At 39.1% G+C, this 23648-nt stretch overlaps 1 protein-coding gene across 1 annotated transcript in view; it reads left to right on the top strand.

The window, feature by feature from the left end:
• Positions 1-23648, top strand: part of ROBO2 (roundabout guidance receptor 2) — a 721099-nt gene that overhangs the window by 764 nt on the left and 696687 nt on the right. The gene's annotated exons all lie outside the window — the stretch shown is intronic.

Genomic DNA, 23648 nt, shown 5'->3' with positions numbered 1-23648 from the left:
AGTTTAGGGAAACATAGTTAATACATGTAAGCTATAGAGAGAAAGATAGAGTGGAGGGAATCAGCCACACTGGTAAATCTCTAGGAGGCACCAGCAGATTTTGAGTGCTACAGTTTTTGCCTCATGTTGAACTTTTTAGATAGAAAATCGACTGATAAAATGGGGTAACTGTGCCTTTGATTCAAGAGAGGTGAATGAGAAATTTGACACAATGAGGTTCTAAGTGCTGGATTTGTAACTCATGCATGCAGGAAAATGCACTAAGATGTGGAATGTGCTAAAAGGTATGAAAAAAATATGCCTGTGAGATGTGTCAGGCGGAAAGTAAACAAACTAGGGAATGAGAAAGTGGGTCATGTCTGTGGAAACCAATACAGTAGAATCTTTTAGCCAGCTTCTGCCACAGGGAGAAGCTAAGCTTCTACTGTTTAAAGACAATGGGGATTTTGAACAGGTGCTGTAGGTGTCTGCTCTGCTATAAAGGCAATCTCCCTTGCATAGGGTTTTGTCTTTTGTTCAGCTTGCTTAGCTTCCCTAAAGTAAACCTAAGATCTTCTGTTCACGGAATCTAAAAGCAGGTTAAAGAGAATTTCAGATGGGAATGTAAAAATCAACAACACGTTACTGGTTGCAGTGTTGGAAATGAAGGAAATTGAGATAAAATATTAGATTAAATCAACAATGTATATATATAGTTAGCAGGATGTACTTTAATTAATGGAAGTATGTGTATGACCTTGATGGAAATGTGGGTATGAATGAACATATGTATGCCATAGTCTAGAATGTACAACATACATCACAATATTTTGTGCCCACAAGCAGTTTATATGATGGGCATTAATAGTAAGCCTTTATCAACAGTGGTCATGGGAAGGCATGAAATGGTACCAGATCTTTGGCTGTTGTCCTAATTTGAAGGTTTGGCACAAGGGTTTTTTTGAAGGGTGGGGGGCCTAGCTTAATTCACAGGTCTAGGTTGTTTAGTGTTATGGCCAGGCTGTGGGAGTAAACTTAGTTCCAGTAGGAAGCCAGTGCTAAAAGCATTTAAGGTATCTGTATCAAAGAGAGGCCTCTCTTGTAAACATAGAGTGATATTGTATTACCTACAATTATTGCATGCAGTTATGGGCTGCATAAGTACCTATGCCTCCCTCCCACCACACCCCTAGCAACACAGAAAGCAATAGGAAACCCAGCTAAAAGCACGAGTGGGGGATATGTTAAGTAGTGGTTCATGAGATGTATAATGAATGTGTCATGCGATGTGCCGTACAGTTTCAGAAATTATGAAGCATTGTGAGTTACATAAGGCATACTGGAATTGTACATAAAACCTGAATGCATCAGGCTACAGAAATATAGTTATTAGCCAGTGTTTAAAATTGTAGGTAGCTAGAAGGAATACAATTAAAGTGCTCAGTGGAAGTGACAGAGTGAATCACAGGAGCCTGGTGTTACAGAATGTAATTAATGTACCAGGCTGTTTAGAGATATAGGGAACAAATGCAATTAACCAGCTTGCTGGAAGGACAGGAGCAAGCATAATTTATTCAAGTTTTCTTTCATGGAGAACACAACTTGCACCTCTTAAAACAAAAATAGCATCTTTCTGCCATGCAAGGCTGTGAGCAAACTTATTGGTCCATCCTTGAGAAAAATGATATGGACTTTTAAAAATGTGTTAAATGCTTTAAGAGAAGATTTTGGCTAGACTGTTAATCTCAATAGATGCAATCCTGAATCCTGACTGTGTGTAGGATAGGGGCAGTATTTTTTTGTAATTGTTGTTTTGAAACATATGTATGAAGAAAAAAAATACATATCTATCTCTTTGGCGTAATGATTAACTGAATGAAGTGTATATGATATACAATGTATTGTATATGATACAACATATGAACCTATGTTTGTCATTGAGTATATGACATGATCCTAAACTGCTTTAATGTGTGTGTTTGTGTGTGTGTGTGTACGTTAATATTCCAAATAAATAACAGTAAGTATGAAGGAAGCATAACTGAAGGGATCCTCTGTTAAAAGCCAAACCAGCTGGTTTCACTCCTTCAAATAAAAAATAGGTCATGTCTTACTCACAAGCTAAACCTCTAGGCTTCCTGTATCTCAGTAGCGATCCCTCAATATAATTATGATTTTTTTATTTTCTTGGCATGGATTCAAACAGAGAGAAACATCCATGACTGTTTGAGATGTAATGGTTATACTCTGCCTATTCTGTGAGTACACAGGGAGCCATGAGTTTTGTTCAGTGGTCCACAGGTAGTATTGCATGGTGCTATGGTTATCTTGCAGATTCAGATGGTCATTTTTCTTAATAAAGTGTTGTTCTTCCAGTGAATTCGTAGCACCTAGAAATTACAGAACACCATGAAAATAAAGCAATTCATGTTGTGCCTATGTGAATTTATGACAGTTCAGCTCATGTCCTTTGCAGCCAAATTATGGACAACTGTAATTCCAACATCGCACCATTCCACCCTACTAGCAAGCTTGGATCTGGTTCTGAAAATTAAGGAGTCCTTGTCATACCACATTGCACTCACCCAGTTGATGTACTGGTTTAAACTGCTGATTTCAAGTAATTTTTGTCAATGGCTTCTTTCTTTGACTATTCTGACTGGTGGTGGGTGAGGGCAAAGTGGAACATTTACAAAATCATAGCTTGTGCACCAATAGGACTCTAAAAGAACATTAAGTATGCTGTTATGTTTTAGGTTCTTGTAGATTCTATTGTCATGAGTGGAAGCTACAACCCTATTATCCTGAGTTGACATAGATATTTTGCATTTGCACATTGCTATGGAACAACACAAACCTTGTGTATTTTGAACAGTGTACAAAACAAACTATTTGAGCACAGATTCTTGTAGAGTTTTTTCTTACTTTCACAAAATGTGGCTCATGCAGATCAGTTGACTATCAGAGTACAAAGATTACATAAAAAGCTGGAATATATTTGTTCAAAGGGTATTTGTGCTGACAGGGCCTTGATCTCTCCTGTGGGATTTTTGTTATGCTATTAGTGAATAACCTTTGATTCTGTAGAATGTGCAAATTTTGACAGATTATTCTTAAAGTACTGTTTAAATTGTTTTTCCTCATAGTCTGTCTTTTTAAAAAAGTTTTGTGCTAAAGTCGTGTATAGGATTGATTCAATTAATTTCAAGGATGCAACATGAGGTGAACAATCAAAGTCAGGGGTAGGTGACCCAGTGCCTTCCAGATGTTTTGGATAAGAACTCCCACAATTCCCGACCATTGGCAATGGCTGGGGGTTATGGGAGTCGTAGTCCAAAACATCTGGAGGGCCCAGGTCACCTACCCCTGCTGTAAATGAATGTCTCTTCTGAATGTATACCAATTATGTAATATATTATTTCTAACTTACTTGCTGTTCTATGACCATAATAAAAACTGACTGATTGATTTGTAACTTGGTCTTGGAATAGAAAATATCTATTGGGGACATCTAGTTATAGTGGAACTGGAAGTATTTGAAGCATGTATGTGGCAGCTACAACTAGCATCCTTGGGATTCATAGTCAGTAATGGAAAAGTAGCTTTTTAGTTGAGCAAATCAATGAATCTTTGCACATAGCTGTCCTACACATAGTATCGTGTTTCTTACTATGCTCCAATCATACACACAGCAGTCAAGATTGGCTGAGGCTCTACCTTGTCTCTTTGGCTGAGTGGGTGGAAGCTCCTGAACCAGGAGCTTTTGAGACTCTTTAACTATCAACTGCAGATGTCATTCAGGTAGTATAATCAGTTGTTTGTGGTCAGCAAGTGAGGCATTAGAGCCAGGATGGAATGATGCCTTTTGGTCATCAGGTGTTTGCAGGGAGGAAATAGGAAAGTGAAGCTTTTATAGCAATAGGCCTTAGTATGAGGGCACTAGTTGCTCTTTGCCATGGGCAGGCAACCTGGTGTCCTCAAGATATTTTGAACTACAACTCCCATAATTTAATTTTATTTCATTTCTTATATTTCCATACCGCCCCATAGCCGAAGCTCTCCTGGCGGTTCACAAAAATCCCTGGCTATTGGCCATGCTAGCTGAGGCTTATTGGTAATGTAGCCCAAAACACCTGGAGGGAACTAGGGGGCCTACCCTGCTCTGTGCTGAGGTTGTATATATTTGTGGAGGAAGTTAAATTATATATTCTATATATGTTCTCTATGCTTATTTAGAAGAAAAAAATCTAATAGAAGTCAGTGGGCTTTACTTTTGAATCAATGTCATGTTGACAGTGGTATTCCATCAATGGAAGGGAACAGATTTCGCTTTCCTCCTGCAGCCCCCCGCTTATCCCTCAGATCTGCTCTGGTGGGTTGGGGGGCTCTCTGGATCAGATTTGGGCATGTGGGGGAAGCTACAGGAGGGAGGAGAGGCGAGGGAAGTCTCATCACGTGAACGGAGTTCTGTTCGTACAAAGGCTGGATCCAACCCATGGTTAGGAATAGACTGTTAGTCTGAAAGATCCATATGGGAAATGTGAAGGTTCTCGGAAAGAAAGCCAATATTTTTAATGATGGCTTTTGAACAAGCCAGTTAAACATCATTTAAAATGTTAATTCTTTAAAAAGAGCCTGTTTACCTGTCAGGACATTTGCTTGTTAGGACAGGGTTCTGCATATAGCATAGTTGTATAACTTAAATAACAAAAACAAAAAACCCTAACCCAAATCCTACAACTTAATGCATTTTATCTGTTCATTGCACACCAAATTGCTGTACAACTATTATGTACAGATGAATACTAATGGATTCAGCAAGCTCTGCCTCTGTCTGAAATAGGGCCCTTCTGTTGTCTTATTGCTGTTGGAAAGACTCCTCTGCCTTCGGTTTTCACCTGGGTTCCCATCCCTTATAACAGTTATGTAAAAGTGCCAAAGCCTTGATTGGCTGGCTATTTAGAAATTATATTGATGATTTCTTGCCAGCAGGCTAGCGTTTTGGAGCTAGTTTCTGCATGTTTGTAGGAATCTCTGTTTTGTTCTGTAGGAAGCAGGTGGTATTCATACTTGTCAAAAATTAAACACTGCATTTTGTTTGTTCAAGCAACAATACTGTTATGTCTGCATGTGAGTTAGTATTACAAAAAATCTAGATTGCTTGAAGTTTATTTGGAATAATTTATAACAGCGTTTATATTCTAGGTTCTTCAGTGATTAGTAAGCATTCTTTTTGAGTTTCAAAAGCATCTGAATACTTCCAGTTATGAAGATGAAACTATTTCCTAAGCACAGGTTTGGCAAACAGATCTGCACCATGTCCGAGTTTTACCATGCATTGTTCTAGATTTCTCTGTTCTTGCTTCAAGGTCTACTGACTGCTAGGCTTCTCTAACCAAAGTAAGTGTTTAGCAGCATTACTTCACTCTTTTGAACAACATATCCATTTTTAAATTAAAACTACTTTTAAAGCTAACCCACTCAATTGGCAAATTGAGCATTTGTTCAGGGACACTGGTGTGTAGAGAAACCTTTGGAGCCAGTGTTTCAGTTGTACATCCCAGTTCTGTGATGATCTGCAACACGTCAAGATTAGTTTTCTGGGGATATGAGAGGAACTTTTCTTGGTAGCATTTACTGAGGGTTTGATGCAGTGGGACCCTTGTGCAGGCGCCCCAGGCCCACCGGTCGTGCTCCTTCCAGAAATGCGTGTTTCTGCTCATTTTGGTGCTTGTCCCTGGAAGCTACATCACAGCCACCAGCAAAACCTTGGGCACCTGCACAAGGGTCCCATTGGATCCAACCCATGCTCTTTTCTCACTTGTCTTCCTCCTAGTACATGAGTTAATTGAGCAACTTGAGCCAGAAAAAGCAGCAGTAGTATGTGTAATGTATATCAAAGGATAGATAAAGAAGATCTGAGTGTTTGTATAGAGAAAATTGGCCATCCAAGCTGTCTCAAAGCCACTCGAGCCTCAGTGTAAGGAAAATCATGTATCCCTGCTCATGAAATATGGCATGTGTTTCTTGACATAAGTCAAGAAGGTGGCTTCCCAGCTCATGTACTTCTCGTGAAACAAAGATCTGAACTGTACTTCACAACTGACAATGTAAATACAATTTGTATGAAGCAGCCCTTAATGATGCAGGTACTAATTCTGTCACTCACCGAAGGTAGAAGAAGAAAAGTTTTTCTTTTCTAATGAAAAATCATCAAATACAGATGGAATTTCAGGAAAAATCTTTCTGAGACTGGTTTTAAATCTTGTTTACGATTAGAGCTTCCTAGTTGCTACATCTCTGAAGCTGTGGCAAACATGTTAGCACTTGTATGTTCCCTCTGCATCAGGTGCTTAAAATAGACTAAACAAAGGACTCTCAAAGGAATAGTATTTTGACCTAAAGAGCTTCAAACACTGTAGCGTGTTTTCTCTCTCTTTTTGAAACCTTGCTGTTAATAAGGACAATTTGCTTGTTTTTATATTTTATTTCTATAGGGTGAGGATGATTTTTTGCTTTTCTAAAGTAGTGAAGAAAGAATCCAGGATGAGAGTTTTGTTGCTGTGTCAACAATATTTTCACTAATTTGATTTTTTTTTTAAAGAACCTAATTACGATGTCTGATTATCTGTTCAGTTTATTTATTCTACTATTCATGAAAATGATTACTTTATCATATCCTGTGACTAAATAGAATGTTTTGTGCACAAGTTCAATGTGTGGCTAGCTAGATCTTCCAACCCCAAATATCGTAGCTAAGACTGATAAGAAGCTGGAACGTATGCAGAGCATAGGTTGCTACTTGGCTAGACCCACTCAGAAATATACCACATTACAATTTTAAGTACAAATTACTGCACGTGTTGTATTGTTAATGGATACAACATTTTGGTAGAGCATATTCAGCTTCTATCCTCTCACCCAGTGTGGACACTGACAACTGATGCAGGGGAAAAGCAAGAGCCGTGAAGGCCACTCTGGCAGAAGGTGTAACTTCTGTGGAGATTTACATGCTGTGTTAACACAGGTGGTTATTTCAGTTTAACCAACCTGATCTGTTAGGGAGCAGATAAAATGAAGAGGAAGTAGGGATACATGCTGTGATAATTTCACAGACACTGTGAAATAAGGTAAGAATGCTATTGGAGCAGGACTTCTCCTGGCTCTGGATAAAACTGAAACCACTGACAAAATGGAATCTGAAATTCTTTGGCCTCTAAGGGCTTCCTCAGAATTCATACACACTAACAGCCCCCCCCCCCCGCAATTCTCTATTATCACAAGAGATGCGCAAGACACATTTCCTTAAGGAGGTAATTATAGGCTTGCTAGCAGAGTGGTGCCTGCACCGCCTGTTTCCAGGGCGCCTTTGTCTATTGCAGAATTACTAGTTCCTGTCTAGTAAGTAGAGCAGAGGAATGTTTGGTATTATGGCTACAATTAACATAATATTCTTCAAGAAAAGGTGGGGAATATACTACTGTACATAATGAGTGTGTTAGCAGCACAGTAGAAAGATACGCATTTCTTGAATATCTTTTGCAGCAAGTATGGGCAACAAGTTGGGCATATGCAGCCCTCAAGCTTACTCTGTGCTGCCTCTGACACTCCTGGTACCTCTCATGCAGTGATTGCATACATGGCCACCCACGATCAAGCCGCTGCTCAAGTAATAACTCACAAGAGAATGTCAGGTAGGCAGTAATGTGCACGTGGAAGCTCAGAGAGACTGCAGAGCATGAAGGATGGAGCAGCATGCTGTCCCTTGGAATGATACTGTAGGCTCCACGCTCTGTGTTCTGGCCTTTGAGTTTGTGCATGTGCCTGCCTGTGACATAATAGAAGACCAGAAGAAGAACTTTGTGGATCAGACCAAAGGCCTACCTAGTCCAGCATTCTGTTCCCACAGTGGCCAACTGGTGCCTATGGAAAGCCCACAAGCAGGACATGAGTGCAATAGCATATTCCCAGTCATGTTTTCTAGAAACTAGTATTCAGAGGGAAGTAACATATAGCCATCATGACTAATAGCCGTTGATAGCCATAACCTCCATGAATTTGTCTAATCCCCTTTTAAAGCTGTCCAGGTTGGTGGGCATCACTGCATCTTGTGGTAACGAATTCCATAGTTTACCTATGTGCTATGTGAAGAAGTGCTTCCTTTTCCTGGTTTTCTGCCCCCCCTCCACCTGCCAGTATTCCATGCCAACTGAGCATGCTCACTCCTCAAGGAGCTGTTTGGATTTTCCTCCCTTCTCCTTGGTTTTTTTTTTCTAAAGATGTTTTGTTCTTTTGCAAAACAAGGCATTCCTCCAAGTCTGTGGATACCTCTCTCATGAGCATGTATGCTGTTGTTTTGGCTATATATGCATGGAGAATTGTGAGAATTGTGTTTGCTATTCTCTGTTCTCAGACAACAACTCTGAGAATTGTGTTTGCTATTAACATATATGTGTAGATTCCCTAGGACTGCCTTTTTCTCAGGCCCGTTTCCACAAATTAGAGTTGAAAAGCAGCAATTTTATTTTACTAAGTTCAACTCAACTGTTTGGGCCCTGCATTAAACAGCAATAACTGTTCATACAGAAAGAACTAGCTGTTTCATATGTGTAACAAAAGTTAAACATTCATGCATTGTATATGTAACTGTGCTAATGTGCACTAAATGAGTAGACTTTCAGTAAAATGCTTGTCACAAGTATACAGCAATAAGACAAAGAATAAATGGCCAGCAGCAAGATGTGGGCACAGTAAACTTTGCAGTGCAATACTATTAATCATTTGTCATTGATTACAGGGGAAACTGTGTGGAAAAAAATTAACCTTTTAAAACCAAAATGTCACGAACATGCGTCAGTTAGCATTTTGTTCTGGTGGACTAGAGGCAAGTGTTTATGGAAAGTACCAGAGCTACCTTCCTACTGCTGTGAAAGTGTCAAGAGTCAAGAACCAGTTATGAGATGTATTTTACTGGTACATCTGCCCTATAATCATGTATCTTCAAGCTATCATTCACTCTAGTTTTCTAAGAGTCTCATACTTCAGGAACCAGTATGAGGTCTTCACTAGGCAGTGGGAATACTGGAGTGCTCACTGCAAGTTAAATCAAAAGTGAAAGTAATTGATGCAAACAAATGGTTTTAAAATTGCCTCCAGATTGGTTGCTTCTGTGACTTACCTATCCAGTGTTGTGGTACTTTAACTTAGTTGGTTTGAATTAAATTATTTTAGAATTAAATCTAAGGTTTTCCAGTCACCTCCTTGAAATGCTTATACATGCATTCTCATTTGGAATCTATTCCTTAAAGCTTTTATGTACTGGTACATTTATCCCAGATTAGTCTGGATCACTGGCCCTTGACAATGCAGATCATAGCAAGTGTAGCACCAGCGCAGTTCGTATATAGTCACCATGGTAAGAATAGTGTATACTGCTGTGCGTCTGTGTACACCTGCTGCACTCTTTCCTGATAACATGATTTCATGTTCAACTTCCAAACCAAAAGTAGAGGAAATCATTGACTGGATGCGCTTTAGTTCCACGTTGACAGGGTTATTTTTCCTGTACATCTGGGTTTGTAGGATATTCTTGACAATTTACTTCCCTGATACAGATCTTCATGTATATGTTGAATAGCATTGGCGACAAGATGGTATCTTGTGGTAGGGATAGGCGAACGTGCAATGTTCATGCTCACTGAGGTTCTCTGAATTCTTTCTTGAAGCTTGTTTCACCTTGTTTGTGTTCCCAAATGCGAGTGTCTTTTCTTTTCTTTTTTTAGATTGGGAAAAATGCGCATTTTTAAAAGTATGTATTTTTCCCAATTGAAAATGCACATTTCCCTCCATATGCTAAAGCGTGGTTCGGGGGGGGGGGGATTTGCACATTTGTGCATGTGCACAAATGCACAAGTGTGCACTTGCACAAGTGCACACTTAGAAATGCACGGTTGGGAAATTCTGAAAATTTTGTGAAGGATGCATTCCTGTTTGCCTTTGGGGTTGCAAACTGGTCATGTTTGCATAATTTGCAAACAGGAACAGAATTCACATACATCCCTACCTTGTGGTAGAATGTTCAGATACCCCAATCACTGGTGCAGATGTTCCATATAGTTCAGTTCAGGGCTTAACAATTTCACTGGGTGGCTACATAAGGATACAGTGGAGCATCAAAATAAGCCTTTTTTTGTTGCCCTCACTGCCATGCAACAGACAGACTTATATGCTCTAGCATGTGCTTTGTTGCCTTCATGGCAAATTCTGTGCCAGACAGATTTAGCCATCATCAGGTCTGTTTCATTGCTCACAGTTCCCTGAATGCCAGGTGGCAGTATGGGCTCCATGAGACTGGGGAGGGTACTCAGGGGTGATCATGCTGAAGATACAATATTATCAATATTGGGGAAATACTGTGGACTACAATTGCAATGTCTTCATAAGTAGTCCATTTGTAATCTACCACAACTGGCTTTTAAGAAATAATCCCAAAGTTTGAAATCTGTCGATATATGTGTCTTCATGTGAGCATCCGAACTGTAGAATTATTCCACTGCTATTTTATTTTCCTAAGCACCAGAATATGAGATGCACCTAATAAGATCTGACAGCTTGTTTTTTTTTAAAATTCATCCCTGAGAAGAGAGAAACCTGGACTTTTAAACTCTGATTCCAAACAATCTATGTACAATCTATCTAGCTTTAAAACTCTGCCTTCGAAAATCTCCCATATTTGTGTTTGTACATCTTCAGTAATATTCAAATAAAAAGCTTTGAACGTAACAGTGGAAATCGCCAGGTTACTGACTTGAAAGAAAAAGGAAAGTATCTATTGACACAGATATTTGGTTCAAATGATAGTTAATGTCCACATTGACTAAAATTATTTGCTGTTTACTCCATCCATTTTGACAGATCAATCAATTTTTAGGATCAAATGCAAGAGAACATGTGTCTAGCTTTGTATGACCCCAAATTCTTCTGTTCCCCTTTTAGAAGACAACATGCCTTTTTCCCTAAGATATATTGGTTGCTAGGAGAGGTGCAGTGGTCTGGCATTCTCTTATCCAGCAGTAAAACCAAAGAGCATATTGAGCTGACGAGAGGAATAGCACAGTATGAGCCATGAATCACGAGTTGCCTTTAATATGTCCACTTTGTTCCCACTGTTCTTCTGAAAACTCTTGTTTTTAGTGATAGTGCTCCTTTTCATCATCTTCTATAAGCCATTCAAGGGAAGGGAAAAAACTGTGCTGTTGACAGTCCACTCAGAGAAACAAACAAACAAAAGTGTTGGAGAGTTATTCATCGGCCACATTAGTGACACTGCCTTATTTAAAGAATAGCTTTAGACAACTGCCTTTAAAACAGAGTGATTAATACCCTCTGTTTTTACCAAGGGGAAGGGACAAGTAGAAAGGTCTTGCTAGTTTTCAACTTAAATTCTGGCTGAAAATAACAGCACTACAACTGCAGATTTAAATTGAAGGGGAAAGGGCATTAGTATTCTTTGAACAATTTTACTTGTTTTTTTCCAAACTGCTTTATGCCAAAGTTTTCTCTCTCAACTCAAAACAAGCCATTTTTCATGAATCACTAATCTCTCCCCCTCTTCCTCTGCTGAAACCTCATTTATTTAAAGATTTTGAAAAAAGCATTACCTGCATTACAACAGATTAAAAATGTAAACATTACATTTAAAAAATCCAGTTAAAAATAATACTATAAAACACAAATGAAAAGCAGCAATGTCAACCATGAATTCCACTGTTCAGTCGTGACTCTGTCCAATCATTGCGCAGAAAAGAGAGCAACTGCTATGCCACATATAACTTAAAAAAGGGGCACTTCTGGTTACAGATGCCACCTGAGAATCAAGCAGCAGAACTGGGTTTGTAAGCTGCAAACCTGATCTTCATGACCCCATCTGGAACAGGGCTGTTACCAACTTATAGATCAACTAGTGTGCCCATCATGAACAACTCTGTTTTATTTGTATTGGACTTGTTTAATAGCCAATGCACCATCTCAAATAATCCATTACCACACTGGGATCCGGTAAAAGCATTCTGCTTTTGCTGTGTCCTACATTTTAGTGACATCTGTAGATTACTGCCCAACTGCTGAATATTGATTACTAAACTGTAAAACTGTATGGACAGTTTTTAAAAAGTTTTTTTTTTTTTGGTTTTTAAAACACACATTAATGAATTGGTATATATCCATAGCAGTGCATACATATGAAATCTGTGTGTGAGTGTATATGTGTGTGAAAATACAACTTTCTAGCAACTATACATAGACTTCAACAAAAGCAGACCAGATATCCAAATAAGTATCTATTTGAAAGTGGTGTCTATATGCCAACCATTCAAATGTTGAAAATGTTATGAGGTCCTCAGTCCATTGCATTATAGGAGCTGAACGTTTATGCTTCCACTGTTGTAATATCAGTCTTTTAGCTGTTAAAAGGGTGTGGGGAATCAATTTACGCTGATCATTAGTTAATTTCCATGAAGCAGTAAATAATTTAGAACAGCATCTATATCAGTGAATATTAAAGACTCTTCCAGTATAAAATCTAATTGTATAATAACCTCCTTCCAAAAAGAAGCAATTCCTTGACATTGCCAAAACATGTTTAAAAGAAGCATTAGCTGCATTGCATCACCAGCAATTAGCTGAATTAGCTGAACCATATTAAAGAGTTACTGTGGTGTCCAATAGACATGAAATACAATTTTTTGCTGAATAAGACACAGCCTGAGATCCATGGATGTGACAGGTATCGACACCAAAGCAGCGATCCACTGATTAGGTAGAATGGGACAATTCCTTATTCCATTTCTGCTTAAAACCCTGTATATCATATTTATTCACCAATAACAAGAATTTATAGAGATGGGTCTTTGCGCAAACAGCCTCAATAAGTGCTTCCAATAATGATAGAGACTCTGATGCTGTAAAAGCGACCAGGCCAAACCTGGATACCAACAAATGCTGCAATTGCAAGTATTGCCATTCAGCCATAGCTGGCAAGTCATATTTGGCATGCAGGATAGAAAATGACAAGAACTCATCATTGACAGCCACCAGTTGATTCAAAGTAAAATTAGCCTTATCTGTCCATGTCTGTCACAAAAACATGTTCTTACCGATTTTCAGATCTGGATGGGCCCATAAAGTCAATTTAGCATGAAAAAATGGATCAAAGTGTAATTGACGTGATATTAGACGCCACACATCCCTAACTGTAGAACTGCATGGACAGTTAATGTTACATGGGTGAAAAATTAATTCCATTAATCTGCATGTTTCTTCACAGCAAGCTATAAAGATGACCTTTTTGTGGTACATATTCATGAAGGCTGGTTCCCAATAAAGATCTAAGTACAGGCATGATTAAAGTTACAATATTCCAGTATCAGCTAAAACAGATTTATTGTGCTGAAACAATCATACCTGGCTACATTGATATCTCATTGTAGTTTCAGTTATGCTCAAGTAACTGTTCATGTGAACATGACATAAGAAAGACTTGCACTACTATGTCTTTGAGAAAGAGATTATGTAGACAAACATTGTCCAAGCATGGGATTATATAATTCATGGCATTATCTTTTTTCAGAAAAAGCTGAGTTAGAAGAATCATTTTTAAATGTTCTGGTAAGAAGAGACTAAGCTTTAGAAGCCAAAACCAAGAGTTTAAAAATACAGCATTGCTCTGATCTATTATTACTACATTTCCAAAAATACCTAATTTAGCAAGATGCAATTGTAGTGTTAATAATGTCCTCTTTTGAAATAGGTCGAACATTTTTGTTAGTATTTTCTAGAGATGGAAAGATTTTTATTCTTTGCTACTTAGTAAGCGTCACCAATGAGTAGTGAAGGTGTTCGGGATTAGAGAAAAAACACATCAGTGTGTTTGTGCCTGGATCAGGTACTCAAGTAATGTTAATACTTTACTCTAAGCTCTCATTTCCTCAGGGGAAGAAACAAAGATAATGTTTCCCATGTTGCTGTAAGAAGTTAGCCTTTTATAAAAACAACACTAATGTTGTGGAAAGACAAAGATCAATTAATTGGCTATGTCTATTTAGATCCTAAATAGGATGTAGACATATTCTTATTCAAACAAAACAATTTTGAATACATGCCTTATTGGAATCCAATATTGGACAAAATGTCTGTTGCTCTGCAAAGTTCAGTCATCCCAATCAAGTTAAGGGCGAATGCATGCAGAAATCGTTTCTTGTGCAAATCCTTGTTGGAAAATGAGTCACACATACAAGTGACTGTTGTACATGCAGCTCCTTACTCCAGTTTGGTCATCAGGGCTGTGTGTGTGCAGCTAGTTAGAAAATTGATGATAGCACTGAACCCTGTTTGAAACAGCTATATTCAGCCCTCTATGTTCCTCTCCGTCCTGGTTGAACAGTTGATTGGCACAATCACTGCTCTTTCTAAACATTTGATGTCAGAATGTCAAATGTTTAGAAAGAGCAGTGATTGTGCCAATCAACTGTTCAACCAGGATGGAGGGGTGAATATAGCTGTTGTGTGCATATGGACATTAACTGTTTTGGATTAATGTAAAGCTGACTTTATTTGGAATGGCCTGCATGCTACTGCAGTGCTAGTTGTTAGAAACGCAGGTGTGGTTGCATGTAAAGGCTTCTACGTGCATGGCTTGTGCAGACTCTTGAGCAGGTAATGCCAAGGACCATCTCTTGCTTGGTATGTATTATGTGGGCACAAGCCTTTACATATACCTGGGTATGTGTGAGAGCAGCTGAATAGGCAGCAGTGCCAATCCTGTTAAATAAATAGACTTTTGCAGCTTGATTCTTAGCATGTTTGGTCCAAAGTTAAAGCAACAAAGAGTCTTGTGGTGCTTTAAAGACTAAAAAATTTATTCTGACATAGGCTATTGTGGATAATAGCATGGACTATATTAGTGGACTAATAAATTTGTTAGTCTTTAAGGTGTTACAAGACTTTGTTATTTTTGCTACAATAGACTAACCCTTTGAAAATTACTCCACCAAGGTAAGTACCCCTAAATTCAATAGGAGTTAATCCCAGGTAAGTGTCAATGAGTTTGCCACCTAAATCTGGGCCTGTTCTACTGTTGATAAATGTGTGAAGGGTTTAATGGTAAAACAGTGCTGACTCAGCACCCTTGATGATGACAAATGTGCTGGCAATCTTTCCCAGCCCAGTCTTCCCCAGATCAGCTCAGTCTGAAGGGAGCTGCATCAACCCTTAGAGTTTTTGTCCATGGGGACGAGAACCATGGCTAATCAGGGTACATGTTTCCCTGGAGGAAATTCTGTGTATGCAGAACCGGCTCCCTTCAAATGGACCCAATCACACTGGCTGGGGGATGTTGTTTATAGGGAAGGTTATCCTCACATATTATTGCAGGTCCTTTCATGCTTTGGATACCCATGGGTTAATTTCTGAAGTGAAATTCAAATTATTTTGCAGTTTAGGTGGTCAGCCATAAATTGATAGATGAATGTGAAGTAGGTATCCTAGTACACACAGATAGATACAAGCTATTCCAATGGTCTCTACTGTTTTTTCTTGAGTGTTCAAATTCCTCAGAAATATTTTCAAGTTTACAGCAAAAGCATCTTTGTAATTGCCTAATCCTGCATTAATCTTACCCTTTTCTTTTATTCAAATGTCCCTACCCTTGAGCATTTTATATTGCATTTCTGCCAGTGAGCTTATGAACCTCTATAAGCCTCTGAGCTTCTTTTTTAATCTAGTGAAGCCAATTATTATTAAACTATTTGTAAACAAGCAGTGGATGCCTATCTTAAGGAATTTTAGTCAATTGTCATCATGCATAATATCGATTAGGCTTTGTTATGATAGCCTGTTCTTAGTGCATGTAGAAGTGATTAGTAAATAGCAATAACCTTGATTTTACAATATAAAATATTGCCGTAAACCCTAGCTTTGTAAGAGAAAAAAATCTACGCTTTGTAAGGAAAAAAGATTTTGCATGCAGAAGAGAGAGAGAGGTTTGTGTTTATTACAAATAATGCACATGGGGAGATGATTGGATTAAAGTACTGGCCTTTCACCTTGAAGGGCACAGTTCAAATTAAGCCTTAGGCCGTAAGTAAATTGAGATGAATAGGTTTAGCTTCATCCCTGGCGTAAAGTAGTCTATATCACAAAAATCACCATACATCCGTTTTTGCAAACTTGGCATAATTGGCATTCTCTTAGGACTGAGTTGGCATTGAGACTATAGCTTACTGCTGAGGAAGATGCTCTCTCCAGGTCAGGGTTAAGGTCATTGGCAAGTCTATGAAGAAAATCTTGTTTTGTCTGTATTAATGATCCATTCTGCCAACATTAGAAATGATGCTAAAGGTGCTTAAACCAAGCTACTTCTGTCTCAATTTAATTGGTTTAATATTAAAATAGATATATATGGTACTTGGATCTTTGTGCTGCACTTTGGCAAATCTCAAATATTCATCAACATTCAAAGAAGTACAGCCATTTAGCATTTCTTAATGGCAGTAATCTTAATGCTTCAGTGATTTTAAAAATCTCTGTGAATTCTAGGTATAGAAAGCATTTTAGGTTAGTACAGCACGTATTTTTTTTTTTAAGACTAGGTTAAATGTTAGGAACATGTTAGTGTGCTATCCCAGGAGGCACTGCTGGGCACTCTATTGCTTCCTTGGTTGTCACTTCCTCAAAGAAAATAATCTGTGTTACTCTTTTCTAGGGAACAGATTACTTTCTCTGTTATAGTCACCTCAGCTGGCTGGCAGAAAAGTAGAGTCAGGTTGTGTGTGTTTTTTAAAAAAATTATGTATCCATCTGTTGTAGCTGGATAACTTAATGCTTTAGAATAGGTTATTTTCCTGACTCCTGAGCTGGTATTTTGGCCTCTTAGAGTATCTGATATCTGTTTTTGTTGTTTGTCAATTCTAATAGATGCAAACACTGTCAGATAGGCATGCAGAAATCACAGTCTATGATAGCTGTGTAGATAATATGCATAACACACAATTGTCACTGAAAACTTGCCACTTATGAGCCCTATTGCCCTTTCATTTTACACATCCATCTTTGTGCCTAGGGAGTTCTTTCCTCTTGCCCCACCATTTTGGCGCAAGACCCTGCCATGCATCTACTGCAGTGTTTCGGGTGGGGCAACAGCTGCATAAGTTATTCATTCAACCTGCATGTGTATGTTTTTAAAGTATTCTGGCACATAAGTATTTATTGTGTAAGCTGATGGCAGTGGGTTTTTATATTGAGTCTGAATTAGACTTGTATAGAAAATATAAGGGTCATCTCCAGATATGGTACCAAAATTTGCTGGGCTCAGGTACAGAAGTGAGCTTCAGGAGCTTGGTAATGCTCTCTTCAAAGGAAAGGGAAGCATTCGAAGCCCTAGAATTCTTCTGCAGTTCAGATCAAAATCCATACTATGGAAAAGTTTCCAGCTTCAGCTAACCCCAGGAAAATGTTTCTCTGTTGCTTTGCAAGGGGCCTGATTTCAGAGTGCCCCTAGGAAAATTGGGGTTGGTGAGCAAAAGTCCATCCCATGACAGCAGACCCTTGTACCCCAAGGATTTTCCATGGGGTTGGCTTTTGACTTGAACTCCCAGTTTCCTAAGAGGCAGTTCTTCAAAGGAGGCCCCAGGGAAGCAAAAAGAGCTTTCTCCATGGCTGCACTTTTAAGACCTGGGTATTGGGGTAAAAGCTTGGCTCATTTCCAATCCAATCCAAAGGGAGTTTCCCTATCTCTAGTTATTTTCCCTTTCTGCCATTATGTTATATAGTCATAGGTACAGCATGCATCTCTGTGAGAGTACTCTGTCACCTTAGTGTAAGCATTTAGCTGTGCAATCCAAAACATATAAGAAGTCAGTCCAACTGACCTCAATCGGGCTTACTCCCTAGTAAGTGTGGTTAGGATTGCATTTAGTGTGGGAGTACCACTTCATGTAACTTTTTATGTTTTATATATATTGTGTAGATCACTTAGCCCAAACAAAAATTCATTATTTATTAACAATACTTATATAGCTCTTCTCATTTGAAAACAAATCCTGAAGCAGTTTACAAAAGAATGAAAACAAACAAAAAAGACAACGCGCACACACAATAGTATCATGAGGCTGGTAGGAAGATAGCTCGTGGCTGGGGAAAGCCAAAGCAAACAGATATGTTCTCTTCCCCCCCCTTTTTTAATATAGTTTTATTTATTTTATCTTTATCAATGAAATAAACAATACCAAAATTACCAGCAACCTGATCAATACTACAATTTCCCAAAAATACAATATTCTGATGAGGACACCACAATAACAAAGAGAGAAGGGAAAAGAAAAAGAAAAAAAGGAAAAGGGAGGAGAAAAGGAAGTGAAGAAAAAAGATTATTTTCCCTTCCCTTCCCTCCCCTTCTCCCTCTCCCTCCCCTTTAAAGAATTAAGTTTAAACTCCAGTGCCCCCCGGCCCCCGATGCCATTCTGTTTTAAAAACTATATCTATAACCTTAACAATCTTACAGTTTAATAAACAACCTTACATTTCAATATCATATCATCAATCTTATATCAAAGAAACAGGTCTACAGTTCATTCCTAGAAGCCTATATGATTATTATTATTATTATTATTATTATATTATAATAATATTAATAATAATAATAATAATATAGTATTATATAATAATAAAACTTAATATAAACCTTCAACATTCAGTAATATATTTTATACTAGATATATTATCTATTTTGAAATAAATATAAAGAAAAGCAAGAAAAAACAGCTACAGCTCCTTGCAAGGCGGTGATGGAATTTTGGATTAAATCCAGCCTTTTGGCTTGCTGCATAAATTGCGAAGATAAAGTATTTATCAGAGTAAATAATTCCCCTATATCTTCTGTTCTCGAAACTTTTGACACATGGGGTGCGGGGGGAGTTGATGCCAGCCCCTTTCTTCTCCTTGGCGCAGACATGTTTCTCTCAAACAGATCTTACAGGTGCTCAGATGTTCTCAAATATTGTTAACATTTCTTAAATCATCCCTCAGAAGTTGTTGATATTTCTTAAAGCATATATTATTATGGAACATGTCAGTCCTGTTTTCTCCTATAAAATAGGAGTCTCCGTACAGCTTTTTGCGTTGGTAAAACTCTGGGGAGATAATCCTGGAATCTAGCCCCCCCACTATCTCGTGGGGATACTTTTCTCCAAGATGTTATCCATAGCTGCCTTGCCCCCCCTTTTAATTCCAGAGGGAGAGTAAAAGGTTTTTCAACCTTTTAAAAAGCTGTTTGAGAAAGCTCCCACGGAGAACCCATGGGGAAGCTGCCAGAGCGACATCAGTTCCAACCGGAAGTGCAAACAGATATGTTTTCAATAATCACCTAAAACACCCTAGTGTTGAGGGCTGGTGTACTTCAGAGTGGAAATCATTCCACTGGATGGGTGCCCCTGCAGAGAAGGCCTGTCTCTGTGTCATCACCAAATAGAAATCCATAAGCCATTCCACAGACAACAGGGTGTCTAATGAAGATTGTAATAGCCTAGGAGGTTGGTACAGGAGGAGACGTTTCTTGACATAACCTGGTCTAGGCTTGTGCTACCCAGTACCAATGGACTAGGATGCAAAGAATAGGAATTTATTTATTTATTAAATGGACCTTGGAAAGTAAAGATACTTTTCTTTATGCCAAATAGCAAAGACAGTTTCCATGTTCTGCTGTACTTTCACAGAAAACCAGTGGTTCCTTCAACTGTTCATTTCTCATATTTGAAAGGTAGAGTAGAAATTAAGTTGCAGTAGTTAAGGAATGTGGCAATAAGGAAGCTCCATATAAAGTTGCAGACAATACAATATTGCAGTTTCTTTTTACTGATTCATACCATTATTTCTACAGTTATGGATGCAGTGATAAATACTGCCATGGAATTTCTTCCATGGGCATAGGGATCAGTAGTTGGGGTGTGACAGTTTAAACAAGAAGTATTCTCCCTATTCTCCCATCTCAAAGTCTTCTGCTATAACCACTGTACATTTGTACATGCCACTGTAAATTAACCTAAGATTGAGTTAGTGGTGGCATAATAGAAAAATTATGCTTATCCATATGTCAATCCCGAGCAGCTTTAGGCTACAATTCTATAAACTCTTGTTTGATAGTAAATCCCATTGAATTCAATGGGGCTTACTTTCTGAGTAGACATGTATAGGATTGATCAGTAAGGCTGCAATCCTATGCATGTTGTTGTTTATTCGTTCAGTCGCTTCCAACTCTTCGTGACTTCATGGACCAGCCCATGCCAGAGCTTTCTGTCGGCCGTCGCCACCCGCAGCTCCCCCAAAGTCGAGTCCGTCACCTCCAGAATATCATCCATCCATCTTGCCCTTGGTCGGCCCCTCTTCCTTTGGCCTTCCACTTTCCCTAGCATCAGCATCTTCTCCAGGGTATCCTGTCTTCTCATTATGTGGCCAAAGTACTTCAGTTTTGCCTTTAATATCCTTCCCTCAAGTGAGCAGTCTGGCTTGATTTCCTGGAGTATAGACTGGTTTGATCTTCTTACAGTCCAAGGCACTCTCAGAATTTTCCTCCAGCACCTCAGTTCAAAAGCATCTATCTTCCTTCACTCAGCCTTCCTTATGGTCCAGCTCTCGCAGCCATAGGTTACTACGGGGAATACCATTACTTTAACTGTGCGGACCTTTGTTGTCAGTGTGATGTCTCTGCTGTTCGCTATTTTATCCAGATTTGTCATTGCTGTCCTCCCAAGAAGTAAACGTCTTCTGATTTCCCGGCTGCAGTCAGCGTCTGCAGTAATCTTTGCGCCTAGAAAGACAAAGTCTGTCACTGCCTCCACGTTTTCTCCCTCTATTTGCCAGTTATCAATCAAGCTGGTTGCCATAATCTTGTTTTTTTTTTAGGTTTAACTGCAACCCAGCTTTTGCACTTTCTTCTTTCACCTTCGTCATGAGGTTCCTCAGCTCCTCCTCGCTTTCAGCCATCAAAGTGGTATCATCTCCACATCGGAGATTGTTAATGTTTCTTCCAGAGATTTTAACTCCAGCCTTGGCTTCATCAAGCCCAGCACGTCGCATGATGTGTTCTGCGTGCAGGTTGAAAAGGTAGAGTGAGAGTATACAACCCTGCCATACTCCTTTCCCAATCTTAAACCAGTCTGTTGTTCCGTGGTCTGTTCTTACCGTTGCTACTTGGTCGTTATACAGATTCCTCAGGAGGCAGACAAGATGACTTGGTATTCCCATACCACTAAGAACTTGCCACAATTTGTTATGATCCACACAGTCAAAGGCTTTAGAATAGTCAATAAAACAGAAAGAGATGTTTTTCTGAAACTCCCTGGCTTTCTCCATTATCCAGCGGATATTGGCAATTTGGTTTCTAGTTCTCTGCCTTTTCTAAACCCAGCTTGTACATCTGGCAATTCTCGTTCCATGAATGGCTGGAGTCTACCTTGCAATATCTTGAGCATTACCTTACTGGCATGTTAAATAACTGCCAGTGTTCGATAGTTTGGACATTCTTTGGTGCTTCCCTTTTTTGGTATGGGGATATAAGTTGATTTTTTCCAATCTGTTGGCCATTCTTGTGTTTTCCAAATTTGCTGGCATATGGCATGCATCACCCTGACAGCATCATCTTGCAAGATTTTAAACAGTTCAGCTGGGATACCATCATCTCTTGTTGCCTTGTTATTAGCAATGCTTCTTAAGGCCCATTCAACCTCACTCTTCAGGATGTCTGGCTCTAGCTCACTGACCACACTGTCAAATCTATCCCCGATATTATTATCCTTCCTATACAGATCTTCCATATATTCTTGCCACCTTTTCTTGATCTCTTCTGCTTCTGTTAGGTCCTTGCCATCTTTGTTTTTGATCATACCCATTTTTCCCTGGAGTTTACCTCCCATGTTTCTAATTTTCTGGAAGAGGTCTCTTGTCCTTCCTATTCTATTATCTTCTTCCGCTTCCGCGCATTGCTTGTTTAAAAATAATTCCTTATCTCTTCTGGCTAACCTCTGGAATTTTGCATTTAATTGGGCATATCTCCCCCTATCACTGTTGCCTTTTGCTTTCCTTCTTTCTTGGGCTGCTTCCAGTGTCTCAGCAGACAGCCATCTTGCCTTCTTGGTTTTCTTTTTCTTTGGGACGTTTTTTGTTGCCACCTCCTGAACAATGTTGCGAACTTCTGTCCATAGTTCTTCCGGGACCCTATCTACTAAATCTAGTCCCTTAAATCTGTTCTTCACCTCCACTGCATATTCATGAGGAATATTAGTGAGCTCATATCTAACTGATCTGTGGGTCTTCCCTATTCTCTTTAGTCTGATTCTAAATTGTGCAATAAGAAGTTCGTGATCTGAACTGCAATCAGCTCCAGGTCTTGTTTTTACTGACTGCATAGATGTCCGCTACCTTTGGCTACAAAGGATGTAGTCAATCTGATTTCGGTGTCGACCGTCTGGTGAAGTCCATGTATAAAGTCGTCTCTTAGGTTGTTGGAAGAGAGTGTTTATTATGCACAGTGAGTTGTCTTGGCAAAATTCTATCAGCCTATGTCCTGCTTCATTTTTTTCTCCCAGACCATGCTTGCCTGTAATTCCAGGTGTCGTTTGACTACCCACCTTAGCATTCCAGTCTCCTGTAATGAAAATAACATATTTTTTTGGTGTACTTTCCAGTAGGTAGGTGCTGCAGATCCTCATAGAACTGATCTACTTCTGCTTCTTCAGCATCTGTGGTTGGGGTGTATATTTGGATCTGATGCTAAATGGCTTACCCTGAATTCGAATTGACAATCATTCTGTCATTTTTTGGATTGTATCCAAGCACTGCTTTAGCCACTTTATTATTAATTATGAAGGCTACTCCATTTCTTCTGTGGTCCTCTTCTCCACAGTAGTAGATCTGGTGGTCATTTGATGTGAAATGGCCCATTCCAGTCCATTTCAGTTCACTGACACCCAAAATATCTATATTTAATCTGGACATCTCCCCAATAACCACATCCAGTTTGCCCTGGCTCATGGCTCTTACATTCCAGGTTCCTATGGTATGTTGAACTTTAGAACATCGGATTCGTTGTTCACCACCAGCACCATTGGCTGCTAGCCGTCCTTTCGGCTTTGAGCTAGCTGCATCATCACATCTGGGACTAGTTGAACTTATCCTCTGTTCCTCCCCAGTAGCATTTTGACCATCTTCTGACTTGGGAGTCCCATCTTCCGATGGTATACCGACATATCTCTGGTTGTACTGATCCATTTAGTTTTCATGGCAAGAATACTGGGGTGGGTTGCCGTTTCCTTCCCCAGGGATCGTATTTAGTGTGACCTCTCTGCCATGACCTTCCCATCTTGGGTGTCCCTTCATGGTTTAGCTCATGACGTCATTGAGGTGCTCAAGCTCCAGCACCACGACAAGGTAACGATCTCCTTTGCTGAAGGATGAAGATGCATACTTACTTGGAAATAAATCCTATTGAATTCAGTGTGGCTTACTTCTGAGTAGATGTGTATAGGATAGTGCCATAGGTGTACTAATACCAGCATACTATTTTATCAAAATTATATTAAAGATAAATACATTTAATTACGGGTTGTGGGCACAGCTTGCAC

The sequence above is a fragment of the Heloderma suspectum genome, chromosome 3, assembly GCF_057233095.1.
Source record: "Heloderma suspectum isolate Gila_16-S chromosome 3, 16-S_ref, whole genome shotgun sequence".
Lineage (NCBI taxonomy): Eukaryota > Metazoa > Chordata > Lepidosauria > Squamata > Helodermatidae > Heloderma > Heloderma suspectum.
This window is presented reverse-complemented; position numbering and strand designations above follow the sequence as displayed.